The 12,246-nt window shown below is 44.7% G+C and overlaps 1 protein-coding gene across 1 annotated transcript in view; it reads left to right on the top strand.

The window, feature by feature from the left end:
• The window catches only part of il17rd (interleukin 17 receptor D), a 98,781-nt gene that overhangs the window by 83,585 nt on the left and 2,950 nt on the right, over positions 1-12,246 (top strand). The window lies entirely within an intron of this gene.

Raw genomic sequence — 12,246 nt, 5'->3', positions numbered from 1 at the left:
TGCAAACTCCACACAGTCGCCCGAGGCTGGAATCACACCCGGCTCCCTGGCACTGTGAGGCAGCAGTACTAACCACTGAGCCACCGTGCCACAATTTGATTCATTGTAATCAATTGATATTCTTAATCCGGAACTAATAATAATAGAACAAGCAAGAAATAGAAATTTGTTGAAAAGGTTGAAAGTTGGTTATGAACTCAATCTAGAGAGCAACATTTATAATATACAGTTCATTGTCCTGAACTGATGATAACCCCTATCAGTAATGTGGATTAAAACAGTCGTAGAAGCCTGAATAAAGGATTCTAATGGATCGCTTCTGTTCTCAACTGTACCAGTCTCAGATTGATCTCTTTCCTCGCTATCTCATTGGGTCCCACCCACCACCTCCCCCCCCCCCCCCCCCACCACCCCCCTCCCCCCCCCCCCCCCCCCCCCCCCCCCCCCGCCCTTACTAGCTTACATCCTCCTGAGCAGCTCTAGCAAATTTCCCTGCCAGTATATTAGTCCCCTTCCAATTTAGGTGCAAGCCATCCTTCTTGTACAGGTCACTTCTACTCCAAAAAAGATTCCAATGATCCAAAAATGTGAATCCTTCTCCCATACACCAGCTCCTCAGCCATACATTCATCTGCTCTATCCTCCTATTCCTACCCTCTCTAGCTCATAGCACCGGGAGCAATCCAGATATTACTACCCTCGAGAACCTCCTTTTTAAATTTCTGCCTAACTCCCTGTAATCTCCCTTCAGAATCTTAACCTTTTCCCTTCCTATGTCATTGGTTCCAATGACCTCTTGCTGGCCCCTGTCTCCCATGAGAACATTCTGCACCCTCTCTGAGACATCCTTGATCCTGGCACCAGGGAGTTGCATTAGAGCCAGTTTCAATACCAGAAACTTGGCTGTTTGTGCTACGTCCCCCTGAGAATCCATCACCCCCTACATTTTCCAAAACAGCATACCTGTTTGAAATGGGTATATCCATAAAAGACTCCTGCACTAGCACTTTCCAGCACCACTCTAATCTAGACTCCTGCACTAGCTGCCTACCTTTCTTACCTTTCCTGGAGTTAACACATCTATGTGACTGAAATGGTGTTTGGCATTTCTCTCACTGTACCATTGGTAATTGTACTGAATATCTAATATACCACTTGTTTATTGTGAATCTTATGCTGGCATGTACTATACTTCTAAAAGTACATTCTCACCCATCAGATCAGCGATTTTGTCTATAATGGTGCAACAACCTTCTAAAGCCTCATGAGGGTGCTGTTGTATCAAAATACTGATGCCAAGAATCTTTTCATAATTTCACTATAAGTGCCCTACATCAGAAATCTTTACCTGGATTGTTAATGAATTTGAAGGAACTTCAATTTCACAAATAAATGTCCGGTTACCTATATTCTGTCAGTTTTTATATTCACCTAGATAATGAAGGAGATCTCGTGAGGAAAGAGATCAGTCTAAGGCTGGTACAGTTGAGTAAAGAAGCAAGTCAAAGTCAGGGCAGGCAGGGACAAAGCAGAGAACAAGGTACGACTGATAAATTAAACTGCATTTATTTCAATGCAAGGGGCCTAATAGGGAAGACAGATGAACTCAGGGCATGGTTAGGAACATGGGACTGGGATATCATAGCAATATCAGAAACGTGGCTCAGGGATGGGCAGGACTGGCAGCTTAATGTCCCAGGATACAAATGCTACAGGAAGGATAGAAAGGGAGGCAAGAGAGAAGGGGGTGGGGGGTGGGGGGGTGGGGGGGGTGGGGCGGGGCGGGGGTTGGGGGGTGTGGGGGTGTGGGGGGTGGGGGGATGGTATTAGGCAAGAGATTTCAAAATCTGATTGTGGGCAGATGTTTGCAGGTAAAGGGATGGCTGGAAAATGGGAAGCCTTCAGAAATGAGATGATGAAAGTCCAGAGACAGTATATTCCTATTAGGGTGATAGGGACTGATGGATGGCTGAAGAAATTGAGGCTTCGGTTAAGAAAAGAAGGAAGCTTATGTCTGGTATTCACAGGATAGATCGAGTGAATCCTTAGAAGTGTATAAAGGCTGTAGGAGTATACTTAAGAGGGAAATCAGGAGGGCAAAAAGGGGACATGAGATAGCTTTGGCAAATAGAGTTAAGGAGAATCCAAAGGGTTTTTACAAGTACATTAAGGACAAAAAGGTAACTAGGGAGAGAATCGGGCCCCTCAAAGATCAGCAAGGTGGCCTTTGTGTGGAGCCGCAGGAGATGAAGGAGATACTAAAGGAGTATTTTGCATCAGTGCTTACTGTGGAAAAGGACATGGAAGGTATAGAATGTAGGGAAATTCTACATTCCAGGAAATAGATAGTGACATCTTGAAAAACGTCCATATTGCAGAGGAGGAAGTGCTGGATTACTTGAAATGCATAAAAGTGGGTAAAACCCCAGAGTCTGATGAGGTGTACCTTAGAACTCTGGGAAGCTAGGGAAGTGATTGCTGGGCCTTTTGCTGAGATATTTTGCTGAGATATCTGAGATACCAGAAGACTGGAGGTTGGCTAACGTGGTGCCACTGTTTAAGAAGGTGGTAAGGACAAGCCCGGGAACTATAGACCAGTGAGTCTGACGTCAGTGGTGGGCAAGTTGTTGAAGTCTGAGGGACAGGATGTACATGTAGATGTATTGGGAAAGGCAGTGACTGATTAGGGATAATCAACATGGCAGTGTGCGTGGGGAAATCATGTCTCACAAACTTGATTGAGATTTTGAAGAAGTAACAAAGTGGATTGATGAGGGCAGAGTGGTAAACGTGATCAGTATGGATTTCAGTATCGACAGGATTCCCCATGGGAGACTGGTTAGCAAGATTAGATCTCATGGAATACAGGGAGAACTAGCCATTTGGATACAGAACTGGCTATAAATAATTTGGATGTGAGCATAAGAGGTACCGTAAGTAAGTTTACAGATGACGCCAAAATTGGAGGTGTAGTGGACAGTGAGGAAAGTTACCTCAGATTGCAACAGGATCTTGAACAGATGGCCAATGGGCTGAAGAATGGCAGATGGAGTTTAATTCGGATAAATGTGAGGTGCTGCATTTTGGGAGAGCAAATCTTAGCAGGACTTATACACTTAATGGTAAGGTCCTAGAGAATGTTGCTGAACAAAGAGACCTTGGATTGCAGGTTCATAGCTCCTTGAAAGTAGAGTCACAGGCAGATAGGATAGTGAAGAATACGTTTGGTATGCTTTCCTTTATTGGTCAGAGTATTGAGTACAGAAGTTGGGAGATCATGTTGCGGCTGTACAGGACATTGGTTAGGCCACTTTTGGATTATTGCGTGCAATCTGGTCTCCTTCCTACCAGAAGGATGTTGTGAAACTTTGAAAGGGTTCGGTAAAGATTTGCCAGGGTTGGTGAATTTGAGCTAAAGGGAGAGGCTGAATAGGCTGGAGCTGTTTTCCCTGGAGTGTCGGAGGCTGAGGTGTGACCTTGCAGAGGCTTCTAAAACGTGAAGGCCATGGATAGGACAAATAGACAAAGTCTCTTCCCTGGGGTGGGGGAGTCCAGAACTAGAGGGCATTGATATAGGGTGAGAGGGTGGTAAGTGTATGGAATGAGCCAGTAGAGGAAGTGGTGGAGGCTCGTACAATTGCAGCATTTTAAAAGGCATCTGGATGGGTATATCCAGACCCTATACAGACAACAAGCAAAACTAATGTCATTTACAAAATACCATGCAAGAACTGTGACAAACAGGCAGAAAACTAGCCACCAGGATACATGAACATCAACCAGCCACAAAATGACATGACCCTCCCTCACTAGTATCCTTACGTATAGATAAGGAAGGACACCATTTTGACTGGGACAACACATCCATCCAAGGACAAGCCAAACAGAGACATGCACAAGAATTCCTAGAAGCATGGCATTCTAACCGGAACTCTATCAACAAACACGTCGAGTTAGACCCCACCTACCATCCCTTGAGAAAAAGAACAGGAAAAGACATCACCACAGGAAACGACATCACCAACCCAAAGAAACCCAAACATATAAACAGAAAGCAGGAATCATCAGTAGTGCTTCTTCTGGAGGCTCACTGAAGATGTTACCTAGTAGGGTGACAAAACATCTGAAAATGAACCTTTCAGCTCAGCGAGCAAACCTACATCCAGAACCTCAAGCTGAGCTACAGATCTTCTCAAAATTCAGATGGATATATGAATAGGAAGAGTTTGGAGGAATATGGGCTGGGTGCTGGGAGGTGGGACTAGTTTGGGTAGGGATATCTAGTCGGCATGGACGAATTGGACCATAGGGTCTGTTTCCGTGCTGTACATCTCTATGACTCTATTGCCTCTCTTGGTGCAATATATAAATAGAGAAATAAAAATGAAAAGTAGTAGTGTCAAAATTAGTCTTTAAAGATGTCCTTAAGACCAATCAATTTGATATCATTCATTATTAATCACCCCCCTTTTAAATTAAACTTTTCATTAGATTAAATTACAAATTTAAAAGTGAAATCCTATCCCCAAATCCTTGATTCCGTTAATTAATGCCTTGGTATAAGTTATCCTTGAATTTCTACCCTCTCCAATGGGAATTTGTCTAACATCTATTTGGGGTGCCATCCTCTTAAACACTTCAATATTTATCATCTTATAATTTGAAATAAGCAATTGTTTAATCTGGTTAATGCCATGGGGAATAGTGTTATTTCTTCTTCTCTCTTCTTCCACGAACATTTTACATGATTATTAGAGAATGTATATTTTTATGATGTGTGTTCTATTCATCTTCCATAACTAATGAAGTTGTTGATCTGTTTAGACCAAATGTTATTTTTGTAAACATATAGTACAGCAATACTGTATTTAAATAATCACTTAAACTATATTTAGCTAGTGTTCTGGACGATGATGAGGTGAATTATGATTTGGAATTTGGAACTCTGATTGATCAAACCTTCAAATACTTTATGTTTGGTGGCAGCAGTGTGTACCATGTACAAGATGCACATCAGAAATTCACCACCTACCAAACCCACAACCACATCCATCTAGAAGGACAAGAGCAGCATAATACATGGGAACACCACCACCTGCAAGTTCCCCTCCAAGCCACTTTCCATCCTGACTCAGAAATATGTCACTGTCCCTTCACTATTACTGGGTCAAATTTGTGGAACTCCCTCCCTAAGGCAATTGTTGATTAACCTACAGCATGTGGAAGGCAGCTGATCACCACCTTCTCAAGGGCAACTGGAGGTGGGCAATAAATGCTCCAAGAGTGAATTTTAAAAATTTGGTTGACATTACAACTTGCTATTTAATAGCTTTTCTTTCACTGTAACATTCATAGAATCCCTACATTATGGAAGCAGGCCATTCAGCCTGTTGAATCTGCACTGACCCACTGAAGGGCATCCCACCATCCTACCCTATTGCTGTAACACTGCATTTGACATGGCTAATCCACCTAACCTCTGCATCCCTGGACACTATGGGCAATTTAGCATGGCCAATTCACTTAAACTGCACATCTTTAGACTGTGGGAGGAAACCAGAGCACCCAGAGGAAACCCACACACAAACAGGAAGAATGTACAACCTCCAACAGACAGGCCCCAGGGGTAGAATCGAACCCGGGTCCCTAGCGCTGTGAGGCAGCAGTGCTAACCATAGCCGAACTCAAATTCATCTTTAGCTCACCCTCCTGCTGAAAACCTTACCTGTGCATTTTGTTCCTTCTAGTGGCCAGTCACCCATCCTCTACTTTCTGTAAATTTGCTCAACCTTGTTTGTGGTATTTTAACTTGTGGTAAATCCTGTCCCATTCACCCATCTGCTCACTGACATATATTGCCTTATGGTTTGACAATACTTCGATTATGAAATCCTCATCCTTATTTTCAAATCCCTCCATGGCCTTGCCCCTCCCTATTTCTGTAACCTCCTTTCTCCATACACGTCTGTGAAATAGCTATCCTGCTCTATTCTAGCCTCTTCCAAATTTCCGATTTTAGTAATTCCACTTTTAGGGCAGTACGGTGGCTCAGTGGTTAGCACTGCTGCCTCACAGCACCAGGGTCCCAGGTTCGATTCCAGCCTTGGGCGACTGTCTGTGTGGAGTTTGCACATTCTCCCCATGTCTGCGTGGGTTTCCTCCGGGTGCTCCAGTTTCCTCCCCTGTCCAAAGATGTGCAAGTCAGGTGAATTGGCCATGCTAAATTGCCCATAGTGCTAGGTGCATTAGTCAGGGGGATATGGGTCTGGGTGGGTTACTCTTCAGAGGGTCGGTGTGAACTGATTGGGCTGAAGGGCCTGTTTCCACACTGTAGGGAATCTAATCTAATCTAATCTATTGGTGGCAGTACCTTCTGTTGCCAAATCCTGGAATAAATTCTGGAATAAAAACCAAAAGAACTGCAAATGCTGGGAGTCAGAAACAAAAACAGAAATTGCTGGAAAAGCTCAGCAGATCTAGTAGTATCTGTGCAGAGAAATCAGAGTTAACGTTTCGGGTTGAGCAATCACTCCTCAGAACCCTAACTGCTGGAATTCCCTCCCTAAACTTGTCCACTCTTTCTACTCTCTTAAGGTGCTTGTTGAATTTGCCTCGGTGAGCACACTTTTGGTCATGTGCCTGATATCTCCTCCTGTGGATTGACGTCAAAGGTGTTATTATTGAGGACATGTTTGTTGAGTACCTCAGATGCTTTACTACATTAAAGATACTTTTTTTACCTGCAAATTGTTGTTACAATGTGACAATGCATGTCTCTCCTTTACATTATTATACCAACATTTTTTTTTTTGAAAACTCAGTATAAATAAACTGATAAATAACCTAGATCTTATCAACAGTTGATTAACTGGGTTCCTCAAGAAAATAGTTCCTTTTTCATTGTGCTACTGCTTACCTTACTTTTATTATTTTATTGCCCAAATACATTTTAGCTAAGAGGATGATTTATAAAGATCGTCTTCTGGAGAACTGACGAGGTCTTGCAATGCATATCCGTGATTATACTTTTTCAAGCTTGGGATTAGTATGTGCTGGTTTGCCCTCAGTCAGCAAAGCTCATTTACACATTCTGGATCAGATGATTACTTCATATAAGTTTATCAGAACTGCGGGTGCTTTAAGAGTCAGTCTTACTTTAAACGTTCTGTAGTCAACATTTTTGAATTGCCATTAGCTGTATAATTGTAGCATCAGTTAGTGACTTCTAAACATTTTTACTTCGGAATCTTATTTTATTTTCTATCAAACAAAGGAAACGAAATTTAGACAGATTTTGGAACAATTTAAAAACAGCAGGGTTGCGGTGGGTGATTTTAACTTTCCCTATATTAACTTGGACTCGCTATGTATTAGGGGCTTGGATGGGGCAGACTTTTTGTAAGGACCATTCAGGTGGAATTCTTGGCATAGTATGTAAACAGTCCAACCAGGGAGGGCATTGTACTGGACCTGGTTTTGAGTAATGAGTCCTGCCGAGTGAGTGAAGTTTCAGTGGAGGAGCATTTCAGGAGTAGTGACCAGAATTTTAAGTTTTAAGTGAGTTTTAAGTTACTCATGAATAGGGATAACAGCAGTCTTTTGGTGAAGGTGTTAAATTGTGGGGAAAGCAAATACAGCAATATTAGGCAAGATCTGGAGAATTTTGACTAGAAGTGGCTGATTAAGGCTAAATCTACATCAGACATGTGGGAGTATTACAAACAGCAGTTGATAAGAGTTTAGAAGTGGCACGTTCCTGCAAGAAAGAAGGATAGGTATGGCAAGTTACATGAATCTTGGATGACCAAAGATGTTATGACCTTAGTCAGAAAGACAAGGGAAGTATATATTAGGGGAGAAAGTGAGGACTGCAGATGCTGGAGATCAGAGCTGAAAATGTGTTGCTGGAAAAGCGCAGCAGGTCAGGCAGCATCCAAGGAACAGGAGAATCGACATTTCGGGCATAAGCCCTTCCTCAGGAATGAGGAAAGTGTGTCCGGCAGGCTAAGATAAAAGGTAGGGAGGAGGGACTTGGGGGAGGGGTGTTGGAAATGCGATAGGTGGAAGGAGATCAAGGTGAGGGTGATAGGCCGGAGTGGGGTGGGGGCGGAAAAGATAGGAAGAAGATTGCAGGTTAAGAAGGCGGTGCTGAGTTCGAGGGATTTGACTGAGACAAGGTGGGGGGAGGGGAAGTTAGGAATCTGGAGAAATCTGAGTTCATCCCTTGTGGTTGGAGGGTTCCTAGGCAGAAGATGAGGCGCTCTTCCTCCAACCATCGTGTTGCTATGGTCTGGCGACAGAGGAGTCCAAGGACCTGCATGTCCTTGGTGGAGTGGGAGGGGGGAGTTGAAGTGTTGAGCTATGGGGTGGTTGGGTTGGTTGGTCGGTCCAGGTGTCCCAGAGGTGTTCTCTGAAACGTTCCGCAAGTAGGCGGCCTGTCTCCCCAATATAGAGGAGGCCACATCAGGTGCAGCGGATGCAATAAATGATGTGTGTGGAGGTGCAGGTGAATTTGTGGCGGATATGGAAGGATCCCTTGGGGGCCTTGGAGGGAAGTAAGGGGGGAGGTGTGGATGCAAGTTTTGCATTTCTTGCGGTTGCAGGGGAAGATGCCGGGAGTGGAGGTTGGGTTGGTGGGGGGTGTGGACCTGACGAGCGAGTCAAGGAGGGAATGGTCTTTTTGGAACGCTGATAGGGGAGGGAAGTGAAATATATCACTGGTGGTGTGGTCCGTTTGGAGGTGGTGGAAATGACGGCGGATGATACGCTGTACATGGAGGTTGGTGGGGTGGTAGGTGAGGACCAGTGGGGTTGTGTCCTAGTGGCGGTTGGAGGGGCGGGGCTCAAGGGCGGAGGAGCGGGAAGTGGAAGAGATGTGGTGGAGGGCATCGTCGACCACGTCTTGGGGGAAATTGCGGTTCTTGAAGAAGGAGGCCATCTGGGTTGTACGGTTTTGGAACTGGTCCTCCTGGGCGCAGATGCGGCGGAGACGAAGGAATTGGGAATATGGGATGGCGTTTTACAGGGGGCAGGGTGGGAGGAGGTGTAGTCTAGGTAGCTGTGGGAGTCGGTCGGTTTATAGTAAATGTTTGTGTTGATTCGGTCGCCCAAGATAGAAATGGAAAGGTCTAGGAAGGGGAGGGAGGAGTCTGAGATGGTCCAGGTGAATTTGAGGTTGGGGTGGAAGGTGTTGGTAAAGTGGATGAACTGTTCAACCTCCTCGTGGGAGCACGAGGCAGCGCCGATACAGTCATCGATATAGTGGAGGAAAAGGTGGGGGGTGGGGCCAGTGTAGCTGCAGAAGATGGACTGTTCCACATATCCTACGAAGAGGCAGCCTTGGCTGGGGCCCATGCGGGTGCCCATGGCTACTCCTTTGGTTTGGAGGAAATGGGAGGCTTGGAAAGAGAAGTTGTTCAGGGTGAGGACCAGTTCAGTCAGTCGAAGGAGGGTGTCGGTGGAAGGGTACTGGTTGGTACGGCAGGAAAGGAAGAAGCGGAGGGCTTTGAGTCCTTCATGATGGGGGATGGAGGTGTACAGGGACTGGATGTCCATGGTGAAGATAAGGCTTTGGGGACCGGGGAAGCAAAAATCATGGAGGTGGTGGAGGGTGTGGGTGCTGTCCCAAATGTAGGTGGAGAGTTCTTGGACTAAGGGGGACAGGACTGTGTCAAGGTATGCAGAGATGAGTTCGGTGGGGCAGGAGCAGGCTGCGACAATAGGTCAGCCGGAGCAGTCAGGTTTGTGGATTTTGGGCAGGATGTAGAAACAGGCGGTGCGGGGTTGTGGTACTATGAGGTTGGAGATGGTGGATGGGAGATCCCCTAAGATGATGATGTTATGGATGGTCTGGGAGATGATGGTTTGGTGGTGGGAGGTGGGGGTCATGGTCAAGGGGGCAGTAGGAGGAGGTGTCCGCGAGCTGGCATTTAGCCTCAGCGGTGTAAAGGTCGGTGCGCCGAACTACTACCATGCCTCCCTTGTCAGTCGGTTTGATAGTGAGGTTGGGGTTGGAACAGAGGGAGTGGAGGGCTGCACGTTCCGAGGGTGAGAGGTTGGAGTGGGTGAGAGGGGTGGAGACGTTGAGGCGGTTAATGTCGCGGCGGTAGTATATATTAGGTCTAGGAGGATGGGAACTGACAAAGCCATTGAAGTATATAAAGAAAATAAGGAAGAACCTAAACAAGGAATTAGGTGTAAAAGGGTCATGAAAAGTAATTAATAAACAGGATTAAGGAGAATCCCAAGGTTTTTTATATATAAAAAACAAGAGGGTAACCAGGGAAAGGGTTGACCCACTTAAGGACAAAGGAGGGAATCTGCATGGAGACAGAAGAGTTAGGTGAGGTCCTAAACAAATACTTTGTGTTGTTATTCACTGCATAGACGGAAGTGGTGGAGGATAACCTCAGGAAAGGGAGTGTCGAGTTTCTAAGCCAAGTTGCTATTTAAAAGGAAGAGGTATTGTTAGTCTTAAAAAGTATTAAGGTAGAAAAGCCCCTAGGCCCTGATGGGATCTATTCCAGAATATTGAGGGAGGCAAGAGAACAAGTTGGAGCTTTGACAGACATCTTTATATCCTCTTTGGCCACAGATGAGGTCCTAGAGGACTGGAGAATAGCCAATTTTTCCCATTGATTAAGAAGGGTAGCAGGAATAATCTTGGAAATTACAGGCCTGTGAGTCTCATGTTGGTGGTAGAGAAATTATTGGAAAAGATTCTCCGGAATAAGATCTATATGCATTTCGAAGCAAATGAACTTATTAGCGAGAGACAGCATGGTTTTGTGTGGGGGATGTAATGCCTCACTAACTTGATTGAGTTTTTTGAGGAGGTGGCGAAGACAATTGGAGGGAAAAGTGCTTAATGTTGTCTACATAGACCTCAGTAAAGCCTTTGATAAGGTCCTTCATGACAGACTGATACAAAAGGTGAAGTCACATGGTATCAGGGTGAGCTGGCAAGATGGATATAGAACTGTCTTAGTCATGGGAGACAACGGGTGACAGTGCAAGGATACTTTTTGGAAAGGAGGGCTGTGACTAGTTGTGTTCCACATGGTTCAGTGCTGAGACCCCTGCTGTTCATGATCTACATCAGTGGTTTGTAGGAAAACATAGCTGGTCTAATTCAAAAGTTTGCAGATGACACAAGGATTGGTGGAGTTGTGGATAGTGTGGAGGATTGTCAGAGGATACAGCAAGATCATTGGAGGTATGGGCAGAAAAATGGCAGATGGAGTTTAACCCTGACAAATGTGAGGTGATGCATTTAGGAAGGTCAAGTGCAGGTGGAAATTATACAGTGAATGGCAGAACCCTTAGGAGTGTTGATATGCAGAGGGATCAGAATGTGCATGTCCACAGATCACTGAAGGCAGTAGTGCAGGTAGATAAGTAGTAAGAAAGGCTTATGGCTTGCTTGCCTTCATTGGAAGGAGCATTGAGTATAATGATAAGCAAGTTATTCTGCAGCTTTATAAAACTTCAGTTAGGGCACACTTGGACTATTACGTACAGTTCTGGTCACCACACTACCAGAAGGATGTGGATGTTTTGGAGAGGATACAGAAAAGGTAACCTGGATGTTGCCTGCTGTGGGGGATTTTAGCTATGAAGAAAGATTAACTAGACTGGAACGAAGGTGGTTGACGTTTATAAGATTGTGAATGGCATGGCTAGAGTGCAACGTATGAGGCCTTTTCCTGCAATGAAGGGGTCAATTACGAGGGGACACAGGTTCAAGGCGCGAGGAGGGAAGTTTAAAAGAGATGTGTGAGGCAAGTTTTTCACACAAACTTGGTGAGTGCCTGGAACATGTTACTAGAGAAGGTGATGGAAGCAGACACAATAGCAGCATTCAAGAAGCATCTGGATGAATAGGAAGAGAATAGAGTGATATGAATGCTTTAAGTGAAGACAGTTTTAGTATGGAAGAGAAAAATGTGGTGGTGCAGGTTAATTCCTTAGCAGGATTACATTAGCAAATTTCCTGCTGTTCTCTGACTAATTCTTCCTTCATAATTATCCATTTTCAATGTGTTGTAGTTATGTCATGACATAATGTCTTCTCAGAGTTATCATTACATAATCGTGTATTGTTGCTAGACAACTGACAGGGGAAATCCACCCTAGTAAATTATTAGTGAGCTGAAACTCATCCGTGGGACAGAAAAGATGGCAATTATTGTTTGATTTCATATAACTGTACAGTCAGTGTTTCAACCCTGTGCCAGCTCTCATAGA

Source organism: Chiloscyllium punctatum, chromosome 12 (assembly GCF_047496795.1).
Source record: "Chiloscyllium punctatum isolate Juve2018m chromosome 12, sChiPun1.3, whole genome shotgun sequence".
Taxonomy (NCBI): domain Eukaryota; kingdom Metazoa; phylum Chordata; class Chondrichthyes; order Orectolobiformes; family Hemiscylliidae; genus Chiloscyllium; species Chiloscyllium punctatum.
Note: the sequence above shows the minus strand (reverse complement) of the source record. Positions and strands in the feature narration are given on the sequence as shown.